Genomic DNA, 11,646 nt, shown 5'->3' on the forward strand with positions numbered 1-11,646 from the left:
GAAATTGACTAAAACTAGCCACAATTTACTATCCAAGCCTTTCGTGGAAGTTCCATGCCTTTAATAGACTCTAAATCTCAAAATAGTATCATCAGACCCACTCTGCCAGTGCAATTGTTGTCTCAGATGGGAGACAGATTCCTGGTTCTTCCTATTCCGCCATGTTGCCAAAATCCTCCCTCAAATTATTTTCATATGAAATGTATTCTTAGCTCAATGAAATAAGTAAAATTATTTTTCCTTATTTATTTTGAATTCTGGCATTAGAATAATAAAATTAACTCAAAATTATGTATGTATGTGTGTGTATCTATATATGCACGTATTTTTATAGAAGCATAAATAATAGAAAATTAAGAAATTAAAATAATTGGGTGACATTTCTCAGCTATCTACCTCAATTTTTATTTTGAGATAATGTCTATACAATGCTAAAACAAATGTCACGCAAAACTAGGTCGACCGAATTATTCACTTCTCAGTCAGTTGAGTTGGAATCACATAAGAAATCACAGGTTCATGATACTCATTGGCTCTGAAGGAACCAGGGGTTATGCCATTGGAATATCTTGTATATTCTGTGGAAGTGTACTATGATACTCAGTGCACATTAACTGTGACATCTGACTTCAGGTGCAAGATACAGATATGGATGCCTGTTCATTAACATCCTGAAAATGCCCAAAGTTCCTTTGACAGTCAGATCCAGAGATTTTCTGAGTGACAGGATTCTTGCACACATATTTTAGTACTATGACAAAAAAGACAATCTCCTTTTTTTTTTTCCAAGAAAAAATAAAACATTGAAATCTTTCCTTGTCAGAATCAAACATGGACAGCAGTTCCAAAATACTAATTATAACCGAATAGTTAGCTGGGATTTTCTGAAGGCACTGATCTGACTCATCTATCCACCATCTACTTCATTCTGCTGGGTGAATGTCAATCTCTCAGTTGGCTAAACTTTACATTCCCCAGGAAGGCTTACAAGGGCTTTCAGCTCACGTAAGAGCACACTGATGATTTTTGTAAGATAATGTCACCGATAAAATAGCCCTCTTGCTTGTGTTGAGCACCTTGGCAGCCTGTTTTGCTGAACAAAAGTGGACTCTTGCTGTGTTCAGTCCATCATATTGTGAGCTGTGCAATCCACATTGCTTCAGGGGATGCTTTACTGACAATTCTCTTGATTCCACTGGATGGCCCAATTACACATATTGACTTTCTACTGTCAGGTAGATATTATTTCAGATTTCTAAATTATTGTTTGCTTAGAGAATGCTTTGGTAAGTTGTGTTTTACTCCTGTGCAAAAAAAAAAAAAAAAAAAAAGTTTTACAAATGTCTTACCAGACTTACAAATTAATGTTCTAAACACTCTGGATCCAAATACTCAAGTGGTAGAATTAAACAGTTTAAAGTTTACCAATCAGGGGCTCATGTGTGTAAATACAGCACTTTGGGAGGCCAAGGCAAGAGGATCACTTGAAGCCAGGAGATTGAGACCAGCCTGGGCAACATAGTGAAACCTTTTCTCTACAAAAAAAAAAAAAAAAAAAGTTTAAATAAACAATTAGCTGGGTGTGGTGGCATGTGCCTGAAGTGCTAGCTAGCTGGGAGGCTGAGGTAGATGGGAGGGTTCTTTGAGCCCAAGAGATTGACTGGACAGTGAGCTATGATAGCACCACTGCACTCCAACCCGGCAACAGAGCAACACCTATTCTCAAATAAAACATAAATACATTTTGTAAATCATGTGGAATGTTTGTGCTTTATATTTTATTTGATATTGGTTTTATTTATTCTGATTGATTTAGTTGTGTTTGTAAGATTCACCAGTGTCTACTTTTCTATCTGGTAGTTTTTGGATTTCCTAGTAATGGGCCTAAATTTACTGTTCTCCAATTTATATCTGGTCCTTTTTGTCATCTCCATAGTGAAAACAGGAAAGTATAATTTAGCACTCTCGAAACAAATGCAACTTCAAGGAATTGGGTATGTTTACCAAGTTATTCCCTAAAAATTAATATTTGTTAGTTAGAAGCTTCATTTAGCTTTTTCTTATGAGTGCAATTTGTTTAAACTATTGGTTTTCAAAATAGGTTAAATGTACCCAAGACGTTCGATTAAGATTAACTGCTTTGTTTCAACCGAATATTTCAAGCTTTTGCATATTTATGTAGTATAACACCATACTATTTCATTTAAACAATGAATTAATAGGAACAAATAATAAAAGAAAAAAGTGCCTGACAAAAATTCTCAATTTCTATGCTTCTTATTCTTTCTTTTATCTACTCATTTATTTATTACAGTATCTTCTTACTTATTCATATCTTAAAAATTTCCTTGGCCATTTCTGAACTGCCTCTGTTATTTTATCTCTATAGATTCTTTTTTTGTGGTGAACTCATCCACTTCTATAACTGTAAATATACTATTCCATTTTCATTTTTCTACAGCTATATAACTATATGCCTAGGAGAAATCTTTACTTATATAAATTAGAGATATCTCATATATAAAACTGTGGCCATTATCAATCCTGTTTCCTCTTCAACCTCAAAGTCTCATTTATTTTCCTATGTTTTTTATTTTAGCAATTGGTTGTTCATCACCCAAAAGTCCAAGTCAAAGTTTCAGATTATGTGTTAATTCTTCCTTTCCCCTACTTTCTGATGCATAACTAATCCCTACGTCCTGCCGTGCTACCATTCGCAACTTCTCTTAAATACATTCACTTGTCTTTATCACCACATTATCCTAGTATCCCTAATTCAAGCAATCATCAACTTATCACTAAATCATTAAAGAAGGCCCTCCTGACTTTTTAATGATGGCCATTCTAACTGATGTGAGATGGTATCTCATTGTGGTTTTGATTTGCATTTCTCTAATGGCCAGTGATGATGAGCTTTCTTTCATATGTTTGTTGGCTGCATAAACGTCTTCTTTTGAGAAGTGTCTTTCTTTTGAGAAGTGTCTGTTCATATCCTTGCCCACTTTTTGATGGGGTTGTTTATTTTTTTCTTGTAAGTTTGTTAAAGTTCTTTGTAGATTCTGAATATTAGCCCATTGTCAGATAGAGAGATTGCAAAAATTTTCTCCCATTCTGTTGGTTGCCTGTTCACTCTGATCATAGTTTCTTTTGCTGTGCAGAAGCTCTAGTTTAATTAGATCCCATTTGTCAATTTTGACTTTTCTTGCCCTTGCTTTTGGTGTTTTAGACATGAAGTCTTTGCCCATGCTTATGTTCTGAATGGTAGTGCCTAGGTTTTCTTCTGGAGTTTTATGGTTTTGGTCTTACATTTAAGCTTTTAATCCATTTTAAGTTAATTTTGTATAAGATGTAAGGAAGGGGTACAATTTCATTTTTCTGTATATGACTAGCCAGTTTTCCCAACACCATTTATTAAATAGGGAATCATTTCCCCATTGCTTGTTTTTGTCAGGTTTGTCAAAGATCAGATGGTTGTAGATGTGTGGTGTTATTTCTGAGGCCTCTNATTTGACTTTTCTTGCCCTTGCTTTTGGTGTTTTAGACATGAAGTCTTTGCCCATGCTTATGTTCTGAATGGTAGTGCCTAGGTTTTCTTCTGGAGTTTTATGGTTTTGGTCTTACATTTAAGCTTTTAATCCATTTTAAGTTAATTTTTGTATAAGATGTAAGGAAGGGGTACAATTTCATTTTTCTGTATATGACTAGCCAGTTTTCCCAACACCATTTATTAAATAGGGAATCATTTCCCCATTGCTTGTTTTGTCAGGTTTGTCAAAGATCAGATGGTTGTAGATGTGTGGTGTTATTTCTGAGGCCTCTGTTCTGTTCCATTGGTCTACATATCTGTTTTGGTACCAGTACCATGTTGTAGAGGATGTGGTGAAATAGGAACGCTTCTACACTGTTGGTGGGAGCGTACATTAGTTCAACCACTGTGGCAGACAGTGTGGGAAATCCTCAAGGATCTAGAACCAGAAATACCATTTGACCCAGCAATCCCATTACTGGGTATATTCCCAAAGGATTGTAAATCATTCTACTATAAAGACACATGCACACGTATGCTTACTGCGACACTATTCACAATAACAAAGAGTTGAAACCAACCTAAATGTCCATCAATGGTAGACTGGATTAAGAAAATGTGTCACATATACACAACGGAATGATATGCAGCCATAAAAAAGGATGAGTTCATGTCCTTTGTAGGGACATGGATGATGCTGGAAACCATCCTTTTCAGCAAACTAACACAAGAACAGAAAACCAAACACGGCATGTTCTCACTCATAAGTGGGAGTTGAACAATGAGATCACTTGGACACAGGAAGGGGAACATCACACACAGGGGCCTGTTGGGAGTGGGGGCTAGGGGAGGAATAACATTAGGAGAAATACCTAATGTAGGTGATGGGTTGATGGGTGCTGCAAACCACCATGGCACGTGTAAACCTATGCAACAAAACTGCACATTCTGCACGTGCACCCCTGAACTTAAAGTATAATAATAATAAAAGAAAATAATGACTTCCTGGCATGTTTCCTTGTTCTAGGGCCCTTCTCCATTTCAATCTTTATTTGACTCTGAGTGGTCTTTAGAAAATAATTATTTATTTAATAAATTCCTATGATTAAAACATTTCACTGACCTTTTACAGTTCAACATAGTTCATGTTCCTTAACATAATGTAAGTCCCCTTATGATAAACCTCTGTGTTTTTCTATGGCCTCATACCTCTTCATGTGCGCTCCATTTGGACTTTGCTTCTATGTTTATTTATATATTTAAGATACAGATAATCTTCAACTTATCGTGGGGTTATGTCCAGAAAACCCCATTGTAAATCAAAAATATTTTATGTCGAAAGAGACTTTCAACTTATAATGGGTTTCTCTGGACACAACCCCATCATTGGTAGAAAAGCTTACTGAATGCATGTTACTTTCATATCATCATAATGTTGAAAAATCACAGGTCAAACCACCATAAGCTGAGGATGTCTATACATAGTGAGGTTTTTCTCTAGGCTTAGCATTATGTTTACATGAGGGATGATTCTTTTTGGCTTATATGCTGCCTCTGAATTAAGAGGTATGCATATAATCAATTCAGGTCTCTTTCTAAACATTTCAAAAATACTTTTAATGAAAAGTTATTTCTCTAAAAGTCATGCCTACTTATTCAGTTTAGTAGCATTTTACATAGGAGATGTCAGTGAAAAAAATTATAAAAGCGTTGTTTGGAAAACTACCAAATTTTATCATCACTAGCTTAAAATATTCAGTTAGACCACTTTTGCATCTTCCATCATGACACCCTGGACAAACACCATCATCTGTCTCCTGACCTATTGTGAAAATCACAATTGGTTGCTGAGTTAATTGGTTGCTTAGCTTCTATTTTTAACTCTTACTATCTATACTTAACACAACACTCAGTAATTGATATAAAACATAAATTAGAACTTGTCATCCTTGTGCTTATATAGCCCTCCAATAACTGCACATCTCAACTTATATCAAAAGCCAGAGTCATAGCAATGACAACCCAGACCCATGGCAATCTGTCTCTCATTACCTCTCTAACTATATCTTCTACTATGCTCCAGTTTTCTAACTTAGCTCCAGGCATCCAGCTTTCTTTACTTTTCCTCAAACATATTACAAACACTCCAGTATCATGGCCTTTGCACTTGCTATTTTCTTTACCTGAAAGCATCTTTTCCTAAATGTGAATGATTGTAAGAGAAAAAGATTGGGAAAAATATATACATATATTCAATATATTCTATATGATTTTGTAAGATAATGTCATCTATATATATATATATGAGGAATTCAGGTTTGAGCTAGTGATGGTGAAAATACCTATTAATCTTCCTAATGGAAATGTTCTATAGGCTTAAGAAATGAGTGTTTAAAGCAGAGCATTAGTATAGAGATACACAAGTGAGAGTGAACAGAATATATATTAATATTAAAGCCATGAGACAAGATAAGTTCATTACAGACTGAGGATATAGAGAAAAAAGAGAGAGGGGTTATGACTGAGCCTTGGTCCACTTCAAAGCCTAGAGGTTTAGTTGATGACGATGTGCCTGCAAATAATACAAGAAGGAACATTCAGCAAGGTAAGAGGAAAATCAAGAGAGATTGTTAATCCAAGGTGGCAGGTGGATGATCAATATTAAGAATGATGGAATAATAAATTGACACAAGTTTTACAAAGGTCAATTAAGATGAATACTGAGAACTAATTATTGGAGAACAATATATTAATAGATGTCGCTGGCAACATAGATGCAAAAAAGAAATTATATTAGCATAGAGTCTAAATTGAGGTTGATAAGGGCAAGTAAAAATGGATCAATAAATTGTTATGTTCTACTCAGGTCAAAGAATAGCCACAAGGTTTAGAACCAAAGGTTGTGTACTAAATGTCAAATTTAGATTATTGAGAGTCCTCAGTTATTCAAAATGACAATGTCAAAGTATAATATAGAATTGAGTGTTTGTGGAAGCATGAAAAACAAATCTTTGAAGGAAAGGAGGTAAAAAAAAATTAAGAAGAATTGTCTATGGAAGTTCATCTCTTAATGCTTGTGACTGAAGCAATGCCGTAGAGAATGATATTGAGTCAAAATCTATAATTTTTTGATGAAGAAATAAGGTAGAACAGCTTGAGAAACTGTTGGTCAATGCAAAAAGGAACACTAGTAAGTACAATAAACAAAGGTCATGTTATTCAAAGTTTGAGGAGTTTAGGCCAAAGGGATAAAAAACTAGTCTGAAACTGGCGATGAGAACAGAAGAAGCCAACATGTGGGATGTAGAAGAGATAACAGCCCTTCCTTCAGAGCTAGTGTTAAGGTGTGAGCACATTACTTAAGTTACTCAAGAGGACTGTAGGGAAAACATAGTGACCAAAAAGGAGTGCTCAGCTAGGATTAGAACAAATAAAATAAATGTTCAGAGAAGAGTTTGAAGATACAGGAGATTCTGCAGATGCCAGATCATAAGACCCGGAGGACACATAGAAAGCTTTTTGAATCAGGGAATGTGGTAAAATAAGATTGGATTAAGAAAATTACTGAGGCATAAATGTCCAGGTCATGAGAGATAACCATAGAGTCTTGGGCACCTGAGTGATTATAATACATAGAGATAAATTATGTGATTAGGTTAGTCTGAGAGGCTATGATCTGAGGGAGAAAGTTTCTTAAGTCTTAGCAGAAATATGAAGAGCCTTTGAGATCCTGGTTACCTCTTATTAATAGTGCTTCTAATCCACGGCACACAACTTTGCCATTCCCCATCTCTTGGATTCTGCACAGGGGCCCTGGAGGATGGTGGAGGATTGGTCTTACATGAAGCATGGGAAATCAGAGATAACCTCTTGACTCTTAGGGCATGTGAAGTTCTGCAAAGGAAACATAGAGGTAAGGGGAGAATTTATCTTATCTGCAAGATGGAGAGTTTCAGGGCTACACAACCACAAACCAACTATCCCCAACCCCAACACACACAGGGACACACACATGCACTTTTATTAATTAATTTATTTTCAGATCCTGTATCTGCATTTATTTCTTCCCTATGTAATTTGTCAGAGGGAAGCAGAAGTATCTTCCCTTAAAAGTTTCTCTTTAATGGCAACTCTTCCCCAGATCTCTAGCTTGCCACCCTTCCCTGCAGAGTTTGGATTTGCCAGCCTCCACAATGGAATGAGCAATTCCCTAAAATTTTAAAAAATAAATATACATCTCTCTCTCTCCATATGTATGTGTACATCTCTCTCTCTCTCTCTCCTCTCTTCTCTTCTCTCTCTCTTCTCCTCTCTCTCTCTCCATATTAGTTCTATTTCTCTGAAAGAATCCTGACTCACACAAGAATCCAATCTCTGTTATATTTGCTCTTGATGACTTTTTGAATTTTATTAAACAGTTTGAATTGTTTCTTCTGATGATTATACTAGTCCTTTTTCACACTGCTGATAAAGAAATCCTGAGACTTGGCAACTTTGAAAAAGAGAGGTTTAATGACTTACAGTTCACACATGGCTGGGGGGGTCTCACAATCATGGCAGAATGATAAGGAGGAGCAGTCCATCTTCACATGGATGGGCAGGCAGCATAAGAGGAGAGCTTTGTGCAGGGGAAATTCCCCATTTTTAAAACCATCAGGGATCTCATGAGACCTTATTTATTATCACAAGAAAAGCATGAAAAGACTTGCCCCATGATCAATTATCTTCCACTGGTCCCTCCCACGACATGTGGGAATTATGGAGCTACAAGTGAGATATGGGTGGGGACCTAGAGCCCAAACCATATCAGATGATAAAGCATGCTGTAAAAAACAGAAATTTCAAATAGCCACAAAAATGGCCCTGGTCAACATCTTGCTTGAGTGCTCTTCTGTTTTTTTCTGTGAGGTTTACAGAATGTATACTCAATAACCAAATTTGGATTATGAATTCTTTTTCAATAACGTTAATTGTAAAACATTTTAAAAGTTATTTAATTGTTATAGAAAAATTAATAGAAAAATTTTAAAGTTTGGTCTTTAATTCTATTTACATTTCATTTTACTCTACATGACATATTTTGTATAATTAGTGTCTTCGTTTAAAATATACAATACTTATATAAAAAATTAAAATTATACTCTTTTGCTGTGCTAAATTTTATTATTTTAATTTTATCCTAAAATTTGTGTTTAACTTGTGTAAAACATTGTTTTTAATAGGAATGCTTTTAATATATGTTGAATTTATTGTCATAATTTCTTAAATAGTAGTAAATGACTAATTTTCTGAGTGAATGTTAGTAAAATAGTGTCATAACAATCATTAATATGACTGCCAAAGTGAGGCAGAAATACCATAGTAATAAAAAACTAATTTAGAGGACATGGGTGCAGCTAGAAACCATCATTCTCAGCAAACTTTTGCAAGAACAGAAAACCAGACGCTCCATGTTCTCACTCATAGGTGGGAATTGAACAAGGAGATCACCTGGACATGGGAAGGGGAACATCACACACCGGGGCCTATTATGGGGAGGGGTGACGGGGGAGGGATTGCATTGGGAGTTATACTTGATGTAAATGACAAGTTGATGGGTGCTGATGAGTTAATGGGTGCAGCACACCAGCATGGCACATGTATACATATGTAACAAACCTGCACGTTGTGCACACGTACCCTAGAACTTAAAGTATAATAATAATAATAATAATAATAAAGAAAAACCCAGAAGAAAGATGTGTAATAATACAAAAAGATTTAATATACCTCCACAAGAGAAAAATGTTCCATGTTGCTCTTACAATCATCACTGTTTGGTTTTAGATTGTTATCAGGTGTGAGAACCATAGTTAGACCTGCTGTAGATCCAGAAGGCTTAGGGTCCCAGTTAGCCTGACATTTGAGAATGTAAACTAACTTTAGCTGAGCTAGTGTGTGAACAGTTGCCTATGAGTACAAAATCAATTCATCCCTGAGTATATTATCAAGGACTGTGTCTCTTTTGCTGTTCAGTTAAGCTCAGGTGCCAGAAAGTACTTTGCATACATAGCTTCAAAGGAAGTCACGGCGGGGTCAGATAAGGGACTCAGTATATAAGTTTTTGTGTTTGTCGTCTTTTATTATTTTCCCAAATCCCTGCAACCCATGAGCCCAGATAAATAAAAGGTAACTGAACAAGAACTCAAACTGAGATTATCTGTAAAAGTAACTGAAATCTGCCTTTGTTTCATTATTTTAATAAGAAGATGAGAAAATAAGGGGTTATCTTCAGTTTAACTTGCCATCAAAAAAATGTATTAATGGGTTCACTTACATGTGAGAAAATCCAAACTCCGCCATATAGTAGCTTATTAACAATGCCATGGCTTAGCAGTGAGTCCTAAATTGGACATGGAGCCATATTTCTTCAGATTCTAGTAAGTCATGTTTCTAAACTGACTAAGTTCTTAGATACAGGGTATGAGAATCATACAAATAAATTATTAAACAAGTTCATATAGCAAGAACTAAAAGAACTTATCTCTGTAGAGCTAAATGTTCTTTTCCATAATTATACTTACGTATCTTAATAAAATTCATTTACTTATATATCTGAATCCCTTTAAATTCTTCTTAATGATATAGCATTTGTACAGACACTCCTTTGACTCAAATGCCTAGCTCACAATCATAGAGCTAGCAACTATACATCACAATGTGTAATCATGACTCACACAGTCGTTTGCTCCAACCTGATGGGAGAACTCCTCAATTCAGTATTTCTTCCCCACAACTTCCTTTATTCTTCCTCACTGCAGAGTGTTAACCTCAGTTTTTCCTTTCCATATCCATTTTCCCCATCTTGGCTACTTACAGTCCAGTTCCTTTAATTATTCACTCTTCTTGCACTTTTGTACGACCTTCCATAGAGACTACTCTTCCTCACCTATTGCTTTCTCTCTTGCTAACCATTGGGAAATTCCCTCATCATGGTTTATACCTTGAATTATAATCCAGTTCAAGCTCTTGTGAAATTTCCTAAACTGCGATAGATTCCTAACAACTTCAGTCCTGCATACACGAGACATTCTCTACACAGATGTATTTTTAAAACACAAGCCAAACTAGTCCAGTTCTCTTGGCAACCTTTAGTGATCCCCATTTTCTATGACGTGTTTTTCATATTGCACCATGACACACAAAGATCTTTACCAATAGTCCTATCTCTAGGACTACCTCTAGTCTTACCTCTAGTCCTATCTCTAGTCCTATCTCTAGGACTACCTCTAAAAGAGGTAGACTCTTTTGCTTTATCCCCAGGCACATTTTTCAGGGTGATTTGTTATTTATAGGCTAGTGGAACAATTTCAATCCAAAACAATTATTTATAGCATTTCCCTTGAAAAAACAGATCAAGTGTTCTAAAAAAAGTGATTAACAAATAACTGTTACTAAATTTAATTTTAAGACTCTTTTTAACTTTAACTCGTATCCAGTGAATGTTTTGTGTTTTCAGATTCTAAGAATTTTCCACCTCCATTCACATGAATATAATTTCTTTCCTGATTATAAAATATGTTTGGAAACGTCTGAATATTCTTTATTAATATAATAAGAATAATGATAATTAAAATTGAATTCATAGAAATTTACATTTCAATAGCAATTACCAAATTTCCAAAATGTGCTTACTCTTTACCATATTTGGTATATTTGTAAACTTTTTAAAGTAGAAATAGTGCTTTTACAACCTTCTTAACAACCTGAGCAAGAAAAAAAGTCTAAATCATTTCAGAATGTCTAAACACTAAAGAGGAAATTATTGTAATGTTTATCATAAAGTATAAAAAGCTACATACAAATTTTTTAAATAAATTGAATCATCAAACAAATTTGACCTAAAAAAAGGCCAATATTCAAGTTCTTAAATGTTATTCTATTTCATACTATTATTGTTAAAACTGCATTGAAATCTGCTCCAGAATTTAGATTCTTCATTTGTAAAATGAAATAACATAAATTTGCTATTTAGAATAAGAACTGAGAAAATGTCAACAGAAATTTTATATTAAATAAATATATGAAGCCAAACACAAAGTTATATAAACATTCTTTCCAAAATAAAATGTTGGCTTAAA

The 11,646-nt window shown here is 34.8% G+C and overlaps 1 long non-coding RNA gene across 1 annotated transcript; it reads right to left on the reverse strand.

The window, feature by feature from the left end:
- Positions 1-452: 452 nt before the first annotated feature.
- On the reverse strand, positions 453-10,161 carry LOC108532004 (uncharacterized). Its single transcript, XR_001886334.1, has 3 exons — positions 10,090-10,161; positions 7,265-7,420; positions 453-1,304 (listed from the first exon to the last, which is right to left on the reverse strand). It is a non-coding gene; the product is annotated as an uncharacterized LOC108532004 (long non-coding RNA).
- Positions 10,162-11,646: the final 1,485 nt, after the last annotated feature.

Source organism: Rhinopithecus bieti, unplaced genomic scaffold (assembly GCF_001698545.2).
Source record: "Rhinopithecus bieti isolate Rb0 unplaced genomic scaffold, ASM169854v2 scaffold_9712, whole genome shotgun sequence".
NCBI classification, from domain to species: domain Eukaryota; kingdom Metazoa; phylum Chordata; class Mammalia; order Primates; family Cercopithecidae; genus Rhinopithecus; species Rhinopithecus bieti.